This window comes from Chroicocephalus ridibundus, chromosome 1 (assembly GCF_963924245.1).
Source record: "Chroicocephalus ridibundus chromosome 1, bChrRid1.1, whole genome shotgun sequence".
In the NCBI taxonomy this organism is placed as follows: Eukaryota; Metazoa; Chordata; class Aves; order Charadriiformes; family Laridae; genus Chroicocephalus; species Chroicocephalus ridibundus.
Genome location: NC_086284.1, coordinates 96,342,172 through 96,366,592, shown reverse-complemented (window position 1 = coordinate 96,366,592; position 24,421 = coordinate 96,342,172). Strand labels below are relative to the sequence as shown.

Genomic DNA, 24,421 nt, shown 5'->3' with positions numbered 1-24,421 from the left:
AAAAACCCTCGAATTAGAGATGACAGGGTATGAGTAACTGAGTACAACAGTTGTATCCACTGTGACAGCTAACGTTTTACTACTTTTTAGCAAAAGAAATTCTAATACCACAAAATTTTGTGTCTGTGTGAGAGACAAACAGACAGAACATGCTCTCTAAATTTGTCAAAGGCTCAGTTTGTCATTTTTCTCCTACATAATTTGGGATTTTCAGAGTAATCTGGTTTCTACTGTAATTTCATTTCCATCAAACTACAGTTCATTTCCATCAAACTAAGTCCCCTGGGTAGACAGTAATCAACTGCGGCACCAGAAAGAAAAATTGTCCATATCTTATTTGTTGCAGAAGTTAAATGATGTTTCACAAGAAAAGAAACAGAACCGCAGAAGTCAAAGGGAAATCTATGGGTTATAAGGCAGCTATATAGAAACTCACAAGAAGTTAATTGTCTGTGTCTTGTTCACATACATTGCTAGAGAAACCACAGATTTTTCACATTAACCTCTTCATCCTCCTCTCATCTTTCTGGGTACCAAGATAAAGGCAAACCCAAGGAAGAGCAAGGGAGCACAACAGCAACTTAAGCCAACATAAATTGTCTCTCTGACACCTGAACATCAAATAAAAATCAATTAAAAACTTATGACAGGAGGTAATTTTGAAGTTTACAGCCTCTGTGCCTCAATTCTTCATCAATAAAACAAAAGACAACACAAGCCTTTTAATTTACAGAGCGATGTGAGAAATGGTATGTTAGTGCTTTGGAAATGTACAGGCTGAGAGTGATAAGCACCTATCAGGTTTATTAACAGAATAACAACTCTACTACTCAGTATGGGATTTAGACTGATGTAACATATGCATTTACAGAATGCATTCCAAAGATAAAATACTGAATGACAATCCAACTTCAATACATCTTCCAAACTGAATGAGTCAAGGATCCAATGGGAGAATGAGTTCATAATTAGGTGGGGGAAAAAAACCCCACTGGTTTAATGACAAGTTTAATTCTCACACTTGCCCATTTTCTACTTCTATGTAAACTTAGAGGAATTTTCTTAAATTACCCATGGCTCAAGTGAAAATAACCCTCTTAATCTATTTAAACGTTTTACCACTTATGACTTGTGCATTTTTTTCAAGGCTCTCTTCATCTGTTTTTCACCGCACATGATTTTTAAGTAACTTCACTGAGACATCTGATAATTCAACTGAAAAATGAATAATGGAAGCATTTTAAAAATGAAGCTTTTAGTTCTGCTGTGGAATCCACTCTGAAATACTACAAATCTCAAGTCCTAATGAATAATACGTACTTTAGCTGGGGAAAAAAGTAATACTCATATCCAAATTCAATTTATGTTTCAGCTTGGGGGGGGGGGAGAGGGAATCAAACTCTTCACTTGCACTTATCAAGCATCTGAGCAAAAATAAGGTACCTCAAACATCAAGTTCATATTTAAAAATTCAGCAAAGCAAAGAAAAACTCCAACTGATTATACGCACCCTGTGACAAGTTGTCATCTGTAAGGAAGATACTTTCTTCCCAGCAAGTAAGTCTCTCCAAAGTATACACATAAACTCACCAATTTTGGTGAAACAAAACATTAGCTACACAGAAGTATGAGAGGGAAAAAAAAAAAAGGTCCAAAGGAAGATACCCACTAAAACAACTGGGCACTCCGAATTTGTAAGTAACATTTCCAAGGAAAAACTGCATGAGAAAACAAAGAATGAATAAAGCAGAAGATATCCAGGCCATAAAAGAAAAAAAGGCAAATGCATAGACACTAATTTTATCAGATCAATAAAATCTCACCACAATGTTTCTTTAAAGTAGACTAATAACACCAGACCAAACAGGCAAGTACGAGCAAACTCCAAAAATTTAAACAAAAAATTCCTCATTTCTCATTAAGAGAAAACATCTTAAAAATCACGAAAAGTATCTTAAGAGAAAACAAACATTTCTAGATCTTGTGAAAGAAGGAAAGAAAAGGTTTTATACCTACTGTACCGATCTACAAAAATGTACCCCCAAAATAACGTCTTCGTAATTCCTACAGATGGAAACAACCATTGCAGCTAAACTGTTTAACTATCAACATGGTTGCTGAGGCTTCTCACCCCTCCATTTCTGTCACAGAATTTCCAGGAAAAGAACTTAAATTCGTCAAATACACTAGAGAAGCTGATTATGTTAAAATGATACAGAATAAAGAATTTTACGGGACAACTGTCATTTAGAAGTTAAATGACATACAATGATAAACTCACATTTAAAGCACAATTTTGCTGTTAGAATAATCGAAAGTAGAACTAAAGGGTTAGTCTTCATGGTAAGTCTGAACTACTACTATTTATCTCATTTTCAGACCCATGAAGAACCACAGTGGCTCATCAACACTGAAAACACCTCAAACTGCATTTAGGTGCAGTACAGTGTTAGCACATACTTAAAAGCATGAAGCAGCTCTCACAGGAGAGATTTTGATTCTCTGCTCTCAACTGCTAGTTTACTTGCTGCTGGTCTAGATAACGTATACAACTTCTACAACTCAATCTTCCTGTGTGATACTCACACCTAAGTAAATATAAAGCATATAAACAAACAGCACATCAAGCATCAAGTACAATTTCAATTTTAGAATAAGATGATCTTCTGAAGTACCAACTAAGGATCAATCAACACAGTGCATATGAACCTCCAAGTCAAACTCTCATTTAGGCTACTACTTGCCAGCAACAAAACTAAGGCAACATCATGTTGGTCTATCCTCATCCAGCTGCCTCCAGGCACCACATCCAGAAGTTGCAACTGGTTCTAAAAATTCATTCCGTTATCAGGAAAGTGATACAAAGAAAAAGGAAAATTCATGACAGGATGCATTACCTAACTCTCCTTCATCTGGTCAAAAATCTTAGAATGGTACACAAAAGCAAAAAAACTTCAGTCATACACCTGCTAATCAGAGGCTGATACTGATGAAATGGGGTTTTTTTTTTGCATGGCTGAAGACACATTAGCTTCCAGCAAGGTTTCACTACCACTATGCTAACCTTGCTGCATCCATTGCCACTGATGAAAATGAAACTTTTAATTTCACTTCAAAGCTTTTCATTTTATGAAAATTTTTTCCAACTTTTCCCAATCATAAAACTGGTAAGGAAAGGGAAAGGACCTAATGGCTTCTCAAATGCCATAAGGCAAAATCCATGTTTCAAGTTATATATTCATTAGACACGATACAAACTGTCAACCACAGCAATCTGGCTAAACTGATACAAGAATATGAAGAGTAAGAATTTTTAGATAATCTAGAGGTTTATCTTCCCATCTAATTACCAGAACTATCATGAAGAAACTCTGACACAGCAAGAGACCTATAAAGCACTTAAGAAACCTGACAGTACTACCTCACCTAGGGAAAAGTGACAGCACATCATCTTAAAAACACCCCATTGCATGTCTGTGTGTACACACACACACACAATTAGAAGCAGCAAGGAAAAGCACCTGGGATTTTAAGGTCCTACTGTGATTAATAAAGCACTGTCCGGAAGACAGGCCAAGGCATATGGAAGGCTGTGCAAAACTGGAGCCTGAAACTGCAGAACAAGTCATTGGAGTTTTCACCTTCAAGCTCCAGAGAGTTTATGTCACAATTTATAAAAAAATAATGGAAACCCTCACAACTAAAGGATTCAAGAAAATACATAAAAAGGAAACGCCAGAAATCACCAAACAATTAACATTTTGTTTCTAAATTAGAAACATACAAACTCTAATATAAAATACAAACTAAGCTTTTAGTTTATCAAAGTTTTGGTCTTTTACCAACCTATCCACCTACAAATTAAGCTCAGCAGATCCACCTTCCTTATTTAACTTTCAAATTCATGGACTTGTTCTGTTGAAACCTACTCAAAAACACTGAAATACTTAATTGCTAAGACAGCAGAAAAACTAAACACCAAAAGATGCAGGACTCATTTACTGAGATGCCAGTGTATTTTGACAACAATGTTCATTCTCATTTTATATTAGAAAAGTAAGAGACACTTACTTTCCCTCACTGTCAATTTTCATTTCTGGGCAAGAAAAACTGAACTTCCATCCACAGTGAGAACAGGCCTGTCACCACTACCCCATACCACAGTGCTAGCAAGGATGCTCCCCTCCAACCAAAAAAGTCTGTCTGGTAACAGAGGGATCCTACCTGGCACACACTACTACTGTTTTTTCTTTACTGAATACATTTGTAAACTATATCCTTTTTCTTATTTCACCATTTCAGATCATTATAGCTAAGACCATGCTTATGCAAAACACCACCTTTTCCTCTTCCCACACCTAGTCCCGCTGAAGCTAGACAAAAGATCAAGCGGCAATTAAGTGGCTTAAGGATTGAAGCCTATGGAATTCATAACGTACATTTTTGTGTCATTCTATGTTGCCATTTAGCTGTTAAAAAAAAAGAAAAAAGAATTCCTTGTCTTAAACAAAGGCTCTTCTAGGGACAGTTTTCTATTGCTTGAGTTTTGCGTATTTTATATTAAAGCTTAATGAAAAGTTAGCCCTGAAATTCCCTGCATGTACTTGGAAATTTGGGAAAAAGGTTTCTTCTGTTAGAGTTCTCCATTCACAGATGTACATCTTTAAGGAATGATGCAATGTGGAATTCCCCTCCTATGAGTGAATTCATGGCTAAATGCTAACTACTAAACAGTGTAATTTGCTAAGTCCATGCAAAGATCTACATGCAAGAACATCACTTTTTTTTTTTGTTGGCAGTTACACATGTAAGGAAAACTAAATCACAAAACAGGGTTACATACTGGTTTTGTAAGCAGATCAAGGATGCTACAAATAAAAGTTTCCCATGATAACGTTCCTGATAGCTATCCATCACTTCTACGGCAGTCTTCATTTTAACTTCATGAAAAAAGTTGAAAATACTTGCATTCAAAACATTGCTAGATTTTTAATCCCATGGATCTCTTTTGGAGGTGTACTAACAAAAAGTTAACCAAAAGCAAGTAATCACTCTCACAGTTAATACTAACTAATCCTTTAAGAAAACCATACATCAGTAATGTTTCCTTCAGAAAGCAAGGTTGTGAACATACATATATCAAGATGGTTTTTATTCCCACAATTTTAATTTTTATTTCAAAACACATCAGCAGCTGGCAACCAAAAAGCTTTGGTATCAAGCAGATTGAATTCAAGTCTCAAATGAGTATGTAATGGCTTCTTATAAAATGAAGCAAGTATCAGAAAATTCACAACAGAAAACACAAAAGGAACTGGCTGTGCTGATAAGCTCCCTTAAGAAAAAAAAAAAAGTAAAAAGATTTTACACTAAGTCACAACTGGCTACTTTAAGACCTTACATACTTTCCTCCTCTCCTTTATTGCAAGCAAAACTATTAACAGCTCTCCTATAACCTTACCACCACTAAATATTTTAAATGATTTTACTAAACTAAATCTACAGAAAGTGCTCAAAGCAGACAATGGGCTCAAGAGGACACAAATGTCAAGGAAATGCAATAGTTGACATTTTGAGGGTGCAAAGTCATGACAGACGGGCTTTCTGCCACTAAGTATCTATTCAAGACTCTAAACAAGAAGATCTAAGTCAAACCATGGTTCTGTCATGAAGGGCAGAGGGAATCTCTGTTAACAATATTCCCAAATCATGGTACAACCTTAAGCATAACAGAGACAGCAAAAAGAACATAACTGTTTTAAAAAGGTGTCTCAACTCATTACAAAATTGGAATTCATTGTAACACTGGAAGACCTTTAAGATGTTCCCACATAAACAAGAGAACAAAAACTAGATTTAATATATGAAAAACGTCAGTGCATTTTTCTAACACACGAATCCAAAGTAGTTCAAACTTCCCAGGTAGAAAAATTAGTGTCTCACTGCATGCAAGCACGTGCTTATGAAAGATCTTCTTTCCATCCCTTGCCTCTGCTATGGGAAGACTGTTTCTTTTAACCACCATTCTCAAATACAAAGGTTTACCAAACCTCTTTTCCTAAACACAACCAACTGCTTGGTGAAACTGCTAAGCAACTAACATTTGTCACTACTGGATATTACAGAGTAAGAACCTCTTACGAAAACTTGCTAAGAAAAATGGAGCAAAAGAGAGATTGTGGTGAAGGTGCTAAACTGATGGTAAAGGGCAGGTATAGCAGTATAGCTTAATTTTTAATTCCGTTTTCATTAGGTTTGTGTCAGGGGGCAGTATGCATAACAAAGCTCACTTATGTAAAAAAAAAAGTTGTGTATTTATATACCACAAACAAGCCTACAGCAACAGCACAAAGCATTGCTAGCTTTGCGAAAGGCAAGGTACTACAACAAAAGATAGACTTTTATCAAGCTGTGCTCCCAAAACATACCCTCAAGTACAGATTTAAATTTTGAACTCTGATTTTAAACATGGGTGATACAAATAACAAAACTGGTACACAGTTTCAAGAGGAGACATATCCATGTTTTAAGAAAAATTTAAGATACCTAAACAAGAGAAACCATGTCCGCATGCTCAGATTAATACTAATACCCAGGAAACAATTTTCTATAGGACACAAAAGCCTTCACACATGCAGCTTTTCAAGTAAACAGAAAACACAAGCAAAGTTTCTTACATCTTCAGACAACCAACTCACACTGGTCTCTGCAACTGTTGGACTGGTTTGATTAAACGATGTTTGTGATTACAAGAAAAAATTAAAGTGCAACAGTTTTGGGAGGGTTGGTTTTTTTTGGGGGGGGGAAGGTGTTTCGCTTCTTTTAAAAAAGAATAATCATGCTTTAAGTGAAAAACAATGAGGGACACCTATGATTCATTAAATTCACAAATGAGGCTATCCTGCTGAGGATGTTTTCAAAATATACGTACAGTTTTTAGATCTTTTAGGATTTAAAAAACAGTATTTCTGAAAAAAAAAAAATAAAATATATATACACACACAGAGAGAATACCGCCTAAGAGAAAAGTGCTTGCAATTCAAATACCTGAAATAAGTTTTGAACTTATTTCTAAGCTGCAGCAGGAAAGACAGAAATGTTTCCCATGGAAATATTTTCAATACACACCTGACAGAAACATAACTTAAAAGACATTTAAAAATAGTTTGTTCCACTAATAAATAACTGAATTCCTATCTATTTTTACCCAAACCTGTATTCATATTGGAAAATTCTAAACTAATATCAATTTTAAATAGAAGATGTGCTGGAACAAAGGTATTACAGGAACCTTAACTTTCTTAAAGGTCTATTTAATTTTGTTGACTAGACACTAATCCACTAATTTTTTTTATCCCGAGTCTCACTTGTAAGGATTCCAGAATATTAATAAAATGCATAAAACTAAAAGTGTGCATTTAGAACAGAGAATAGTTGCACTCGTCTATTTCTGAGTACAAATGCACCACAAAGTGGGAAATAAAATGTTTATGTAAGGGTGACAGTGTTCCACTGATACAGAAAGAGTAAACACTTTTGCTACCACTATCCTTATTGATTATCACCTCCAGATGCAGTCTTCCTGTCAATTCAATGGGCACAAGTACCACCACAAGGGCAAATTCCAGCAGCCTGGAAACACTAAGACAGTGGCTACTCAAAAGAAATATCATTTAGAAAACCTACAGGAAAGAAAAGTACAAAAGGTACTGGAGGGGGACGAAAAAGTTACTACGATACAATCTTACATTTACTTTCAGCTACATTTCCCCCCCCCAAAAAAAAACGTGATGATATTTGAGTTTCTTCCACTGCAGTTTTATGTTTATGTTTTTTGTTCAAAGCTATCATTAATCACCACCGTTGCCCAAGGTATTGCAACAGAATAATCAATACATGTATTTTATTTAATTTTACCCAAAATTCTGGTATTAGCTACTGTATTTCATTGGTTTAAAGAATAAACATTACTTCAACTCAAAGAATGAAAAGCATTATTTAAAAAAACCCAAAACAAAGAAAACCAAACAACAAACAAAAAAAAAACCAACACCCCCATGCATGGCTTAGATGAAATAAACATCTTACTTGATCAGGAACATTTATGGTGGGGAGTCCTGCCAATTTCTCAAAGTTAAACCTTAAAAGATCGAGAATAAAGTAAGCTGCCTACAGATACCAGTCACCCCTAAATCTTTCTTACTAGAGAGACCATTTCAATTCCATAATCAATAAAGCTCAATCCTGTGAACACCCATCAATAATCCTTTCCTCCTAAACATACCAATTTTAATATCCATTTGTCAGGCATTTGAGAAGCCTGCTGAAAAACACAGGTTACCTAGCTTGTCTGCCATAACAAGTGTTGCCACCAGAATACTTAACACTGCATGTTAATATCTAAATTCAACAACTTTTTAAAAATACAGGCCCCAGTTCTGCAATTAGGTCAGCAAAAGTGGGCCTCGTGCTAGCTTTGAGCCTGTGACTTCATAGGGTCTTTGCGCTTATACAAATGCCCAGTGATATGAATACAACTGCAGAACTGTGAATATAAATCAAGTTGTACAGACAACATGAAGACAGCTGAGACAGACACAACATGCCTACAGTAAGTCTTGGAGTCCCTTGAACATTTAATTAGAACAATTCTTCTCTGAAATAATTTTTTTTCCTATACGGTTGCGTGTTATTGTACATCTTCAAAATACTTTACTGGACTTCTGAGGGAGCAACCTGAAAATGAAATATGGCACCTTAAAAACCGCCTCAACAGTTTTGCATGCTTCTATGAGAACAAAATCACTTAAGAACAAAAAAAAATTATTTTCAAAGACTATTCTCTCCGTATACAAACAATGCTGCACGCTGCACAAAGTGAGACAGCACACGTTAACAGAGTAATTACCAACACACAAAACCCCCCATCCAACTGGTAAAATCCTTGGTTTTCTTGAGGACAATAACAGAGGATAACCGCGGCCAAGCTGCATGCAACTGCCCCTGCCGCGCACCTTGGACAAGGGGAGAGGGTTTATATCGCCTAAAATAAATCGCAACGGACAAGCCCTAAGACATAACTTCGAGAAGCGGCCGGGTGAACGAGAGGAAGAAGATGCGGAAAGCCACGAACGCTTTTTGTGCGTCGAAATAGGGTTGCTGGAAGCCGAAGACTTAGAGGAGTGGCCTACGTGTTAATAATGTTTACAGCAGGCGTGAACGAGCTGGTGCTGGTGCTTTTCATTGAGACTGTAGAAAAAGCGCCTCGGCAGGGCCTGATTTCCAGGCGTCGCCCGGGCCTACACGGCTCCAATCACTCCACCTCAGTAATGGCGTTCGGTGCGAAGGGAAGCGAGAACTAGGGGAGGCAAAGCTGGGTGCAAGCGCTGCGAGGAGCCGCCGGGCCAGGAGGGCCCGGCGGCACCGGGCGCTGGGGGGGGGGACACACGGCCCGGCGGGAGGGGCGGCCCGGCGGCTGGCAGGAGCCCCCCGAGGGGCGCGGGGCGGGGAGCGCTTCCACCCCCCGGCAGCCGGGGAGAGGATGAGGAGCCGTCAGCCATTTTCCCTTGCCCTCCAAAACACCAGCGATGCAGGGCCAGACGCCGGGGGCTGCGAGGGAGGCGCTGCCGCCACCCGCCGCCCGTTATCCCCACACCCCCTGCCCCCCCGACCCCGCCAGGCCCAGCTCGCCCCCTCCTCCCCGCCGTCCCGCACCCCGACCCGGGGAGTCCCATCCCCGGGGAGGGCCTCCGCTCGGCACGGCGGCGGCCGGCTGCGGCACAAACAGCTTGCCCGCCTCGCCTCGCCGCTTCCCGGCCTCGGCCTCCAACCCCGGCCCCGGCCCCGCCCGGGCACGGCGCTCCGCCACTCACCCCCGCACGGCTTCCCCTTGTCCCGCGGCTGCTGCTGCGACGGCCCGGTGCCCTCCTGGGTGCTGCCGAAGGAGCGCGGCCGGGGACTGCCTCATCCCAGGCAGCCAGCAGGGCAGAGTCTCATGCCAGGCCCCGCGATCCCGGGCGTGCAGCCGGCTGACTGAGGGGGCGGCTCCGCTTTCCCGGTCTCCCCACCACCACCCACCCCGGGCGGACGCCGTGTACTGCGACGGGAAGAGGGAGGGCGAAGCTGCCGCCGCTGCCCGCGCTTCAGATCCCGGCCCTTAGCCGCTCCGCTCTCTCCAGCGCCGGCGGCACCGCCGGGGCGTTTTTCCTGCGTCACCAGCTCCTGCCCGGCGGCCCTGAGGCTTCGGCTCCGGCTGGGGCTTGGCCGGGGCCTGCGCGCTCCGCTCCGCCCCGTCCGGGGACCGGGCGCACGCGGGGGAGGGGGCGCACACGCAAACCCGGCACCTCTCGCCGGGGCCCGGGGCTGGGCTGGGCGGCGGAGGGCGGGCGGGCGGGCGGGTGGGGGGCAGACGGCAGGAAGGTGGCAGCGGCGGGGCCGACCGGGGCGGCGGGAGCGCTCTGCGCTGACGGCTCTGTGCGTGCGGGGGGAGGGGAAGGCGGGGGAGGGGGGAGGGAGGGAGCCAGGCGAGACGCGGCGGCGGCGCACCTCCGTCTGGCGGGGCCCTGGGCAAGATGGCGGCCCCGGCCCGGCTCGCGCCGCAGGCCCCGACCGAGCGCAGCGGCGGCAGCAGCGGCGGCAGCTCCGCCACCCGAACTGCGTGACGCGCTGCCCGCCCCCCGTGTGTCCTCCCCCCCCAACTCCCCGGGGCTGTCACTCAACGCGGCGGCGACGAGGCCCAGGCCGCGGCCCGCCTGCCCCCACCCCTGTGTGCGCGGCCGGGGAGCGCGCGCGCGCGCGCGCGAGAAAGGCGGCGGGGGAGGGGGGGGGGGTGTTGGAGAGAGACGGCGCGTGCGCGCGCGGGCGGCCGTTTCACGTCGGTTGGGCTCGAGCGGGTTCCATTGTGACCCGCCGGGCGAACCGCGCGGGAGAGCCCGGATAATGACGTCAGCGCGGGCGCTGCTATCTGGGCTCGGCCCGGCCCGGCCCGCCCCATCCGTCCTCCTCTCCCGTCTCTTCCCCTCCACCGGGGCTGCTGCGCTGGGCCCCGTCGGGGTCGCTCCGCCGGCGCGTCCCCTCGGGCCTGGCGGCGGTGGCGGCTTCTGAGCGGCGGCCGCCGCGCCGCCCGCGGGTCGCCGTGCGGGAAGGCGGGCGGACAAAGCGGCGGCGCTGGCGGTTGCGGTGTGCTGAGGCGGCGCGGCCTGCCCGCTCGCCGCCCGGGGCCGGCAACACCCTGGGCAGCGAGCAGGGGGAGAGGCGGGACGGCCCGGCGGGTGTGTGGCGGCCGCGGCTTTCGCAGCGGTCAGCTGTGCTCCGGACAGGCCTTGCCTCGGGCCCCGCCAGGCCTCGGGCCTGGTGTCTGGCAGCGGGCTTTGGGCAAGGCCGCGGAGCTGACGTGGGTTCCTCGCTGAAACGCTGCCTCCCTGCCTCCCTCAGAACAGATGCCTGGCTGGGGGGCACCAGCGTTTTGAAAAGCAAATGGATCCTTTGTTGCTCTTGTTTCTTCCTTTTGATGCGTTTGCATTTATGTGACTGCTTTATGGAGTGTGAAGTCAGTAGAATCCCAGTCTATTGTGAATGCCCCATCCCTGGAAGTGTTCTAGACCAAGCTGGATGGGCCTTGAGCAGCCTGGTCTAGTGGGAGGTGTCCCTGCCCATGGCAGGGGGGTTGGAACTGGGTGATCTTGAAGGTCTCTTCCAACCCAAACCATTCTATGATTCTGTGTAGAAGCTTTATATAGCAATTTGTGAGACTTTAAACCTGGATTTAAAACCTGGAAAAAATGGGAAGGTGTGCCTTTGTGGAAGGACAGAAATTTGGCAGACACGGGGAACTTGCTGTTGGAGAGTACCTGAAATGGTGCTTAATTTTTTGTTACATTTATTTGTATTCCAAGGTCAAAGTCTTGTTTTAACATCATTCAAGAATTTCAGAGCAGGAAGTGAAAAATACAATATGCAGCTGAAAACAGAAGAGGAATTTAGGTCGCATGGGTTGGAATTTGCTCAAGAGGCTAGGGCTAACAGCCTTAACTCTTGTGCAAAATGTTTATCTTTTGGACCACGCAGTGACAAAGACTAAAATACCAGTTGCTCATTGCAGGAGCCGTGGGTGGGTGTTTTTCTGTAAAAAGCTAGAGCTTAAAACCAAGTGGTGATATCTACTGTTTCTAATTCTAATTTCCTATTTTAACAAAGTTAAGAGTTAGTCCTTTTTTTGCTAATCACTAGTTTGTATTATTTGGGGAGAAAATCTGAAATATGTCTCCGTCTTAACCACTCTGTAAGCAAAACAAAGGATAGCAGCTGCTTCATCACCATTCAAATGCGACAGTTTGTTTACTGAAAGAATAGTTTTGTGAGTTTTCTTCACCAACAATAAAAACAAACCATAACCGTGGTGAAAATCTGTGTAAGCCTAATGTAAGCCTAAGCCTATTCATGTTTGGGTTAGAAATAGGTGTAATCATAGAAAGAAGAACCCTTTTACCTCAGTGATTTTCATGCCTCTGAGCATGTTATTGTGGCCTCCTTTCTCCGTATTTGTCCCTTATCAATTACGTTGGGCTTTCCCTCCTATTTCCAATTTATCCAGTTTGTTCTCCTGGGAAAGCATTTAAAATTACTGCCCCTGTAATGCATTTAACTTCCCTTGCCTGCTGCAATGCTCTGCCTCGAGTTCTTGACTGTTTATGATGACTTACAGAGGCACAACAGCACCTCAAACAATTGTATATTTTTTGACACATCTTATCGTTAAACTGCTGTGTTTATTGATGGTCATTTCTTTTTATTGTTAAGTAGACGCCTGTTTTAATGACGGGCCAAATATTGTGTTCCTTCCAACTGCTATGGCTTTTTTGGCAGAGCCAAACAGTGACACATCAGTGGATTTTTATAATGTGGGCAATTGTCCACCAAGAAATTGTCTGTCAGTTCACATAAAAATCAACAACAACAACAAAAAAAAAGATCCGAACAATACTTGTGGAAACAATACTGGTACAACTTGTAGCAAGTATTCCCTCTTGTAAAGAAGGGTTCCTTCAGCCAAGAGGAAGAGTAGAAGCTCTGATTAATTTAATTGAAACCTTAGGTTTGGAAGAAACTAAGAACTGATTCCTCTTCAGCTTTCTGGTGTTATTTTTCTGATTTTAGATTCTACTCTATTTACAGTTTGCAGAAGCGTAATGAGACATAAGAGGAATTTTGCACTTGTAGGGGAAAAAATACATCATGTTTTCTCTTACTTTTATATTTGACCTCCTTCCTGCTTTAAAAGTATATTCTGAAGTGCTTTGACAGACCAGCAGTTGCATGTAGCTGTGCTAATCAAAGGTCACGATAGGCTGAAGTAGACAGCTATTTATGGCACCAAATAAAAGGAGATATTGGGATGACGATGGCACTTTGTGGTTACTGAACAAGCAAGCTGCACTCCAGACTTCTGACTGGGGAATTCTTCCTCTTCTCCCAAACAAAAATTCACGCCTGTCCCTCTTCATTTGGGCTTTCAGAGTTCTCTGGGGGCATTGCTGTGGCTCAGCTGGTACGATGAGCCTCTGAAAAGATTGTTGCTGGTTTTTTCCCTCCGTCCCCAGTACTACAAATAATTGCTACCAGTTTATCTTTGTGTGCAGCAACTATGGAAACAAAAGGATATGAGTGAGAAAAATTGCTTATTAAAGAGCATCCATGGTATGAACACAGAAGTCAGTAGGCACTCGCAAAACTCTCTAATTCTTCTAAAACGAGTGGCCACGTGGAGAACCATGACAGAATAATTTATTCCTCAGTAGTCCTTCTGGTTAATTCCCCTCTGCACGCAGCCGTTGGTATGATTAGAAATGCTTTTGCAACATTTTTAATTCGGTGCGAAAATGCGGGGAGTGGAAGCGTTTCCCTGCAGGGTTCCCAGCTCTTGCACTGCAGTCAGCCCATCAAACAAAAAGTGAAACCAGTCGCGAACTAGCTGGTTATGGTGCTCATTGACTAACCCAAAAGAAATCAAAATTGAAACATTTTGGTGAGGGATAGATTTGGAATTTAGAAAATCTGTATGTTAATAGATGTATTTATCCCCAGTTCTTAAACTCTGATTGGTGCCGCAGTGCTCCGTAGTCAAAAATGAAACTTTTAACATTGCCGATGCAGGGTAATGCTATGGAGCTTTGCAACTGGGTAGCATAAAAGAGTAATAACAGAAGAGGGAAAGCAGAATTTTACCACAGACCCATGAAAGATTGATTTTTTTCCATCCGGTTCAGCCCCTCAGAGGCTGTATTACGTAGTATCAACCAACTCAGAAAACAAAATAGGCAGCGTCGCAGATAAGGAAAGTTTCTTTTATAAAGAAAATAAAATACTGCTTGAAAATCAAACAAGCTACTGCCTGGACATTAAGATTTGTTGTGAAGGATCACGTCAAGGATCAATCTTGCAACATTTTCAATATTTTTGGGCCCAATCCAGTAAATCACTTAAGCACGTGAGTTAAGCAGTCTGGGTTTACGTAATTTTTCGTTGACTTATTTAAGAGTGCCAGTAAGCAAAAACGTACTTTGGAGCTGCCCAAAACTTTGGTTCATGCAGCATATATTTTGGATAGTATTTTGGCAATAATGATGCCTGAGTATATGCCATTTTGCACAACATTGGATGGTAGGCTGTCATCCCTAGACAGAAAACTGTTTTTCACAAGTGTTATTTCTAATGTCAAGCGTAATTATGGTCACAGAACGTTACCTAGATGATTAAATGATATTTCATACTGGGAATAATAACCAACAACACACGCGTGGTGGGCAGTGCCTGCTAGTCTCACACTCATGCTTGGTGTGTTGCCATGTACCATTGGTTGGGTAAGGCACGATGAAAATGAAAGGCGATTCCAGAGGTGTGCAGAGATGTTTCCCACGGGAAATGGATTTTGTCAGGGCATGCGAGGGACCAGCTTTTCTCCCAGGGTCCGGGAGCATCGGGGGCTCCCCAGGGAGACCCCTGCAGGGAGGTCCAAGCAGGCCCTGGCAGCCCCAACCCATCCCACCATCGGGAGAGCCGTAGGCACCAGGCACATTCCTGTTTGGCTGGGCTGGAAGGGGGTCCTGGGGACCCCAGGGGTGCAGGGAGGCCCCCCGGGGAAGCTGCTGAGGGGCCCTGTTAGTGCCCTGATACATCTATATTTCCTAGCCAACATGGCAGGTGATTAGTGTAATCTGATGGGAAAATGCCAAGCAGTTCAGTGCGAACTTTGCCCTCTGTATCCCTTAAATTGATAAGCAAAACCCAATAAAGTTATTCCAATAACAAATAATTAAGACAAGTCTAAAGTGTTTAGCATATAATTACTATATCTAGACACCATGTATTTAGGCTTTTCTATTTGTAACAAAGCCAGAATCCAAATGCAGTAAATTAAAAAATTCAGCTATTGTGTACGTATTCCAAAACTCGGATGTAATTTCTAACTTCCATACTATCCTGAGTTTAATAAACTCAGGGGAGGGGGGTGGGGTGTCACCCTGAGGCATCAGACAGTACTTACTGTGCATATAAATTAACGTAATATAAGTAATGTATCAAGAAGTTGCAAACGCTGTTCTGGAATGATGCTATATCTCTTCTCTGTTACTCATAAAGGTAGAGTATGGACATTTCATTTTAGTTTCTTTTGAGACGGCTGCTTTAGTTACCATTCCTCACATCAATAGGCTTATCTTCACAGTTGTAAGTTACCATCTTTCCATTTTTGATTTCTGGTTGTATGAGATGTTAAGAGAGATGTTGGAGTGAGTGAAAGACTCATAGAAGCAGTAAAACTCAATTTATGCTCCATAGTTACAGGTACGAAAGAATCCATGCTTAGAGAGAAACCATAGAAATTTGATAAGAAAAAGATTTTGGAGGCATCTGTAAGGTCTCTTACATTGAAGGAAGAATGGTTTCTGATTAGGAACCATTATGATACGAAAAACATGGTGTGGCATGTTCCTGTTATTCATTTAGTTGTTCAAATAAGGGCTAAAAGAACAGCATAAACAGAATATCTCTGTATGTCTACCAAATGCTTAGAAGATAACGGAGAGACCGGTTGTGAAAACTTCTATTTACAGGCCCAAAAGCGTGTCTTGTCCATCTTTTGGAGAGGGACCAATTCAGAAGACTTTATTTTTCCTGTCTAGTTGGTTCCTAGTCAAACTGTCCTCAGATAAACCATGTGGTGTCCACGTGAAAAGCATGCATCTCATAGGCTTTGGACAGAGTTCAGCAAATGGATTTGACAACCAGATGGTCCTCTTCATCCACATGAACCTTGAAGAAGTCTGACTTCCTTCCAGCCTTAGCAGTAGAGCGAGGGAAGAAGGGAACTCTTCGTAAAACTTGCCAATGGTATTCCTAAGCGTGCTAGAGGAGAACGTTGTCAAAAAACTGCAAGAAATTTTGTAAATTTACAAACTACTGCTATTTTCTCAGTTTTCCTGAATGCATCTCTGCACACAGAGCATTTGTCGTTGCACCAGTATAAACCTGAAGGAGGCTGTTGTTCACAAAATTATATCCATTACGTATTATGTGATGGTCATTTTCACGTACACAGGGTTTCTAAACACAAGAGTTGCTATGTGCGCAGTAGAACTAAAGACACTTGTTTTCCTATGGCTGAGCATCTTGTTCCCTTCCAACCCTGATCTCCCTCCAACCTTGAATGACATCCCTCACATGCTAAAGTGTTTTATGTTAAATACGCTGGACTAGTCAGGAACTTAATTAGCTAATAGCAAGCAGGAGGTATAATAACTAAATTGTACTTGCCTTTCCAACAGTGGGCACTTCTTTGGCGTTTCCTCCTCCCCTTGCTAACAGTCTTCCTAAAATTTGTAGGAGTTAATGTCTCTTTGGAAGCCCTTATCCCTCGTTCAATGTTTATTGAAATTGGCTGAAAGGCTCAAGGGGAACTGATAGGCGGAGGGACAGCTAGACATAGACAACAGGATCATGCAAAACCAGTATCATCAAGAAACCATTAAAAGTTTCAGAACAGGGTAGTCTGATAGGAGAAAGGCTACTATGCAGTTTTGAAATAAAAAAAAAAAAAAAAGCAGAGGTGTGATCAGAGAGAAAGAAGCAATAGAAAAAGATTATTTAAGAGTAAACCACAACATTTGAAATAAACACAACATGATTTGAACAAAAACACAGATCCATTTCAGATCTCGTATCAGTAGTTTTACCCAAGCTTTATAAAAGAGCTTGTCAGAAAAGCTTAAATCTAAAAATATGTACAGGAAGGAAGTTTGTAATTTTGTAAAACCAGTTTTCTTTTTCTTTCTTGGGATGGAAGGTATTATTTTTTTTTCAGTCTAAAGAGGGATTTAGCAGTGCAGCATGCAGACTATTAGGATTTTGGAACCTTTATTTATGTGTTTGTCACTCCATTCTTCTTTTTTGCCAGAAGTTTTTCTTGGCTATCTGTATTTTATTGCTAGTTGCCTGCAAAAATAATTCCCATTGTAAAAAAAATTCTCTAAAAAAAAATTCATTATTCGTCTTTTCATGAAACAGTGTAGTAAGCAAATGTCACTTTACATCGCTGATTTGTAAAGACTGAATTTTGGTAACTGCAATTATATTGCTGTTCCATTATCTCACTACGACAGGTTTCTTCAGAACATAATACAGATTAACTTTATGCTATATTGTATTTTATGTAGCCCTGTAGCCTTTCTGAGGGATTACATGCATTTAAAATACGTTGGATAAATATGAAGTAACTCATAGTAGGACGTTTGTAGCAGTAGTGTTATTTTAGCTGGGAGGTTAGTAGTAGTAATAATGTTTGAGCAATAGCACCGTCTTTGTAGCCAGAATATGGTATAAGGCAATAAGCAAGCCAGAACTTGTGAGGAGGTAATATCTTTTATTAGATCTGAAAACAGGCTTGTATGCATCAAAGCTCATCTGTTTTTACTAGACATATCTGTTGGTCTACTGAAACAATATATAAGTAGATCCCTTATCATCCAGAGGCATCTGCTTTTTCTCAGCACACTAATTCTTTTCCATTTATTTTTTATCCTATTGTTTTGGGAAGGTAAATATAATTCAAGATCTAAATATATGGAAATAACGTCAAGGGACAAAAGCTAAAGTTTATGCTGTAAACAAAAGTTTATTTATGTGTTTTGCCGTTTTTGAATATTAAGCAAAACACACTTTAAAAGTCCAAACGACTTGTCACTACTTCTATCTTTTGCACTGCTTTCTGTTACAAATTGACGAGTGGACAAATCTGATACCAACAAGTTACTTTTCTTTTTGAAATCTTACCTGCTAGAATTCTGTAGTTCTTCTGCTTTTACACTTATAATGGGTTATTTACTAAGTTAAAATGAGAGTCAAATTTCAGATCATAATGTCCCTTTAATTGTTTGCCTTTCCTTGTGTTTGTACTTTTACATGCACATGTAGTAATACATCTTTAGGCGGTCTTGTATATTTTAAAATCTTTAACAGAAAATACAAGAAAAACCCCCAAACTGAACAAAATAATGTATTTTAACTTCTCAGAGACAAAGTAGTTATTCGTTTATTTTCTGAAATGACATAAAAAATCTGAAATAATCCATGTTTTGTGCTGGGTTTTTTTTCTGTTATCTGAATAAGATTTTTAGTAGATGAACCAAAATGCCATCAGTTCTCAAGGATTTTAATTTGTAACTATACATCATTAGAAAAAACTAATTCCTTACTCTTCTCAGGTGGAGAGTCCAACTGAAGTCCGTGGATTAATGCCATTAGTAGTATTCATTTCACCGAGCAACGGTAGACTTTGAAGTTTTCCTTGAACCTTAATTCAAGGAATGTTAGAAGTATTAAAAACACATGGCTGAAAGACTGTGGCCGATTGCAGTTTAGCACAGATCTAGCCCCTACTTAGTGGGCTACATCCATCATAAGTCTGTCTCCATTTCAAAGGAGAATGAGGCTCCTGACATGTTAAACAGTGGTCGTTTCAGCTGGATACATCTCACCGGGTTGTAACCACCTACAAATGGGGCACCCTGTGGGATGTGGCCGCCTGGCGTCTCTGGGCAGCCCATGGGGAAAGGCAGGTGCTCCATGGGCACGACTTATCCCCCTCCGCCATTGGCCTCCGGAGCTGTTCTCCTTTGTCCCCAAGCTGTGGAGAAAGAATCATAGAATACCAGCTTGGAAGGGACCTCAAGGATCATCTCTTCCAACCTTTCTTGGCAAAATGAAAGTGCGAATGGCTACGTAACTTTCGGCCTGCCACCATTAGGTGATACGAAATTTGGGTTCTCAACAAAGGGGGTGTCTGCCCAGAAGCGAGTTTTGCAGCTGCAAGCGAGCTGAGCAAGGAGCCCACTGACAAGCGAGTGCCTGTGGTCAGGGTCAGGAGGAACCCTGCGACTCACATTTCCCTTAGTCAGCATGCAGGCTGCAAGGGTATTACAAACTGCCCGGGCCAGAGGAAGAGAAATGTGCTGCTCAGAGCATCTGAAGTATTCAGGGAGCAGATATAATGAGTAATTCATGTAGTGGGGTTGATGACAACCGCTTATCTCTTTTACCAGACATAGATGAGGTGCCCCAGCAGCTAATGGGAGAGAAAGATAGGGTGAGCAAAGAGATGCGATAATGGGAGTCTGAGCAGAAACAATTCTTTCCAGAGAATGGTTTCTTTAACTTATCCTAAACAATGGGATATACTGTCCAAATATTACCTACGTAGTACTTGAGAACACTCATTCTAATAGAAAACAGCTGGTTGATTCAACAGCGTTTATGCCCTCTGCTTAGCGTACATGGACGTTTGTATGATTCGAATTTTGGTCAGCCGTTCAGGAAATGGCTGATCTTCCAAGTGAGTATCTGTCCTGCACATGAAGATGCTCACTGTTTGACTTCAGTCAAGCATTATTGCTTGTTTCCCTCCTTCAAAGGCTTAATTCATTGTATCAGGGAGTAGAAATTACAGGATGACCATTGTTCCATGTGTAGATTGAAAATTTTGGGTCCAAATTGTTCTTGGGTGCTGCACATAAATTTATTCTTTGAAATTTTTTTTTAAAATTGTAAAATGGACTCAGGGAACGTAGAGCTCATCACGCTGCATGCATTTTTCAGGCGTAGCATCTTGGAATTGTCTTAAGGGTGCTGAATTTAGGTGCTGATGGTGCTTGCAAGAACCAGTACATGACAGACTGGCTCAGTCTCGTACATGTGAAGAATTCATCAAGATTATACTTGTTCGATTTTTTTTAGTTTCTACACGTGGCTGATATTTTTTTGTTCACTTACTTTTAATGGTGAGCAAAGATCATCCTTGAAAGCCATATAGATGCCCTCAATGGCAAAATGCATATCAAGTATTTTAAGTCATATTAGTACTTCTTACTATCTGTGGTAAGTATCTGATCAATTAATCTGTAAGAGTTTTCTCAGACTTTGTTTCTTAATTTTCTGGAAGGAATATTGTTTTACAGCTCTAAAATCTGCTAGCTGAAGACCAAAAAGGGAACTCAGAAATTGAGGATTACTATCATAACTATTGAATTTAACTTGGAGCACATTTACAGACTTCAGATTGTCTTCGTGTTATACAGAGAAATGGCAACAGCAGAGAAACAACAGGAAATGTGTTGTTGCCTTCCTCATCTTTCTGCTGTGTGTTCATGAAAGACCATCTAAATTTCTGACTGATAATGTTCGTGCTCATATTGGCTGGATACAAAAAATATAAAGGAAGAATAGGTTGCCTATTTTCAATGAATATTGCTTGGATTCTCTCATCCCACGTTCCAATTTGGTACAGGAAAACACAACATGCTGAATTTTGCACATGCTAGAAAGCTCTGTTATTCTTGCTAAATCCTTTATTTCTTTATCTGATTAAAGAAAAATACAAGCTAAAAGTTTTAGCTTTTATAAAAGCTTAAGCTTAATAAATATTACAATCACCTATCTAACCGTTTCCCACATAGCTGCAGTACATCAGCACATTTTCCTCTCTTCTGGCACATATCTCTTAAGGAGGTTTCTCCCACTAAAACCTACTGTAGACTAAAGGGGCAAGAAATTACTTATGTTGAGTGCATTACTCAGCTTCTCTGAACGTAAAATTTTAAAACCAGCTGTCTCGTAAGCGAGTAAAAAAAAAGGTATTATTCCTGCCTAAGTAAGCACTACACATTCACTTAGGAAACTACTGCATATTCACGTGGAAATATTATTTAAAACAAATACAAAACAAAAGTGTATAATCAACTTGCAGCTTGTCACAATGCACTTATTGCTCGATCAGCTCACCCAAGATACACAAAATTTCAAAGGCAGTAAGCAAATTCTCCTCCCTGATTCTCACCACACTAATTAGCTTTGACTTGCTACTCCTTCTGTGCGTACAGAGAAATTCCTCTCACTTCATAGATATCCCTAGCACTGCAAGATGAAATAATCTATAAATTCTGTTATTTTGTACAGTAAAAAATGGCTGATGTATTTAACATAGGGAAATTATAGTTAAAAGTTCTATCCCATGGTAATCAAAATCAGTGTCAATTTTATTAGAAGTATTAAGTAAATATATAAACGTGTATAATGCAATGGTACAACCACACAGCTGTTCACATAGCAGTAAATGTGAAAAGAAAATTCACAGCCTTAAGTCCCTCCCTGTCATACACGCGTATGTGTTGTTAAATGTTTGCATACTGTGCATGCTTAATTATAATCTTAAGAAATAATTATAAAGTATAGTGTGGCTTTTCTAGCACCTTAACAATCCATAGATATATTGATTCTGGAATATCAGATAAAGATGATAGAATATTTTGCTGCAGCTATGAGGCTTGTAGGAAGAGGAAATATTTTTTTAACATGCCAACTGGCATAGTTGAAGAATTCAGACAAGCTTTCAGACATATGAAGCCATTTTTCAGGACTGAAAGAAAAGCAACAGATTTCAAAGCTCTGGGGCTTGGACTGAATGATCTTTAAAGGTTCCTTCCAACCCAAACCATTCCATGATCCTGTAAGTCTCTAAGACAAATATGAATTGAGAATGATTGCTCAGAGTTTAGCTGGCTATGTACCAATTAGGTTATCGCTTAAAAATAAAGGTAATTGGTACCTGTGAAGTATGAGGCATACTGCAGGAGAGGGGAAAATGCAACGAGATGGAGAAATTTCAGGCTTGCCACCTCCTGGGGAAAAAAGAGAGACTCGTACTTTAAAACCCGTAGTACACAGAGAGGTTAACGGTGGAGAAGAGTTTTATAAAATGTCAGAAATATCTCTCTTTTAAGTCTCTGGCTTCTGCGATAGTGCAGAGTTATAAATAAGGCCGTAGTTCCCAGGCTCTTCCCAGGCTCCTCTTCAGGAGGTTTCTCCTGAGGGTCAGGACTGAAGGATTAGGGTGAAATGACCCTTTTGCAAGAAACATTCGGCCACTGGCGAGTAGGTGTTTCTTCCTCTATGGGTATTTTGTGTGAATTCTTCCTGAGGCAAAATGGTTATTTAGTTTCCTTTGCTTGCTGTCATGCACTGCGTGAAGTATACTATATTCCTGGATGCTCAGGGATAGGATCCAGGATTATTCTGCTGTAGCTGGTGTTTCCTCTGCAGTTGTGATGGAAAAGAGCTGCTGAGTTTTACACTGTTTGATGAGATGCAGTCTGGATGTGATGGGTATACTTCAGACCTTGAGGAGTTTGCTCCTGACCGCATGCTTGATGGGACTGAAGAGTGGTTTGAAGGCTGGGATGGTCAGCTCTGGGAAGATTTCTGGCCAAGTAAAATCTTCTGTATGGGATGTAAGGCCTTAATGATTTTCTGTATAGATTACAAGGCACAATGGTATGCAACAGTCAGAAGAGTATCACCAAAGGGAACTCCCCACATAGTCCCCACATGGAACAGGTTGCCCAGGGAGGTTGTGGAAGCCCCATCCCTGGAAGCATTCAAGGCCAGGCTGGATGGGGCTCTGAGCAACCTGGCCTGGTGGGAGGTGTCCTTGCCCATGGCAGGGGGTTGGAGCTAGATGGTCTTTAAGGTCCCTTCTAACCCAAACCATTCTATGATTCTATGATAGTGCTCCAGTGTATCTTCAAAACAATGCTTATTACTTTAAAGAGCTATTTCTGTGTAAGGATGAAAGAAAAACAAAGGGTTTGATTAAAAAAAATCCAAACAACTGAATTCCACCAGCTGCACTCCTGCTGTATTTTTGCCAATGATGAAACACAGTGATGAGAAACAATATCTAACATTAAAAAAGTGCGCATTTCTAATAAGAAATGAGATAATGCAGGAGAAAAGGTTATAATAGATGACAAATGCAAAGGGTAAATATTGCTAATGCAACCAGCAAAAAGGGTTTTTTTATCCTGGAGAATTCACTTCAGAAAACATAAAAGGAAATGCATCAGATTTTGCCTTTTTATTAGTGAAAGCATTAACGTGATGAACTTGCAGATGACAAAATTACCTCACTTAAAATATAAAAGCTCAAGATGTACGTACTAGGAGGGAACTGAATAACAAACAAGCAAACAAAAAAGAAGTAATTTGTTCTAAAATCTCCCTGACTCTCACTGACACAGGAAAAGCTAAAAGAAAGAAAAGCATGAGTTATTATCATTAAGGTGTTATTCTATTTTGTGAGAAAGGGCACTTCAAGACAGTTGGCGGGTCTTGTATTTTTCTTGTTTAGGACATCAGGGTGATAAAGTTAATTTCCACTTTTTTTTGGCTTAATTTTATTTGACTTTTCTAAGGAACTCAGGTATGTGCAATTGCTCTGTTAGACCTGTCTCTGTCAAATGTGTTTGAAACCCACCGCTCAAAGAGTCAGGGAGATATCTTGTTCCTGCAGATACCGTGATTGGGTGGAAGAGGGCGACCAGCTCAGCTCCTGCAGGTCACCACACCTGTCCCAGAAGATGGCTGCTGACGGCTTGCCCCAGGCCCACTGCAGGTCTCCTCTTGCTCAGCCAGCAGCCGGGGAGGGTGGCAGTTTTCTGTGGTGAAGCAATGGGATGTTGGTGGTGGGGAGAGAGCTAAGCGTGTGATGATGAGGACCACGGGCCTCACTTGGCTTTGTGTTATGCAGACACACAGCTCTCCAAGTGCATCTGGGCTCTGCTACCATCGCTGTCCTGTGCAGCACATATCTGACACCTCCCTGGAGCTCTCTCTTTGGGGTGAACCTCCAAGACAAAACCTCTGTGGGGCTCAGGGGTAGCTTGTTTCAGGAGCAGGTTGTCACCGGCAGCAGGATTGAGCCCCTGCAGTCCCACCTACCCTCCAGTGGTATCCAAGCAGGCCTTAGCCACGGTACAGAGCATGTACTTTCAGTGTAATTTCACAAAAACATTGTTCTGGGTATTCATGGCAACCCTCC

The 24,421-nt window shown here is 41.8% G+C and overlaps 1 protein-coding gene across 2 annotated transcripts in view; it reads right to left on the bottom strand.

The window, feature by feature from the left end:
• USP9X (ubiquitin specific peptidase 9 X-linked) overlaps nt 1-10,387 on the bottom strand; it is a 103,974-nt gene extending 93,587 nt beyond the window's left edge. Inside the window, exon 1 of one of the 2 annotated variants that reach the window (XM_063344002.1) lies at nt 9,873-10,387. The gene's annotated coding sequence lies outside the window, so the exon portion shown is untranslated. The remainder of the gene's footprint in view (nt 1-9,872) is intronic. The other variant, XM_063343984.1, reaches the window with a different exon arrangement.
• Nucleotides 10,388-24,421: the final 14,034 nt, after the last annotated feature.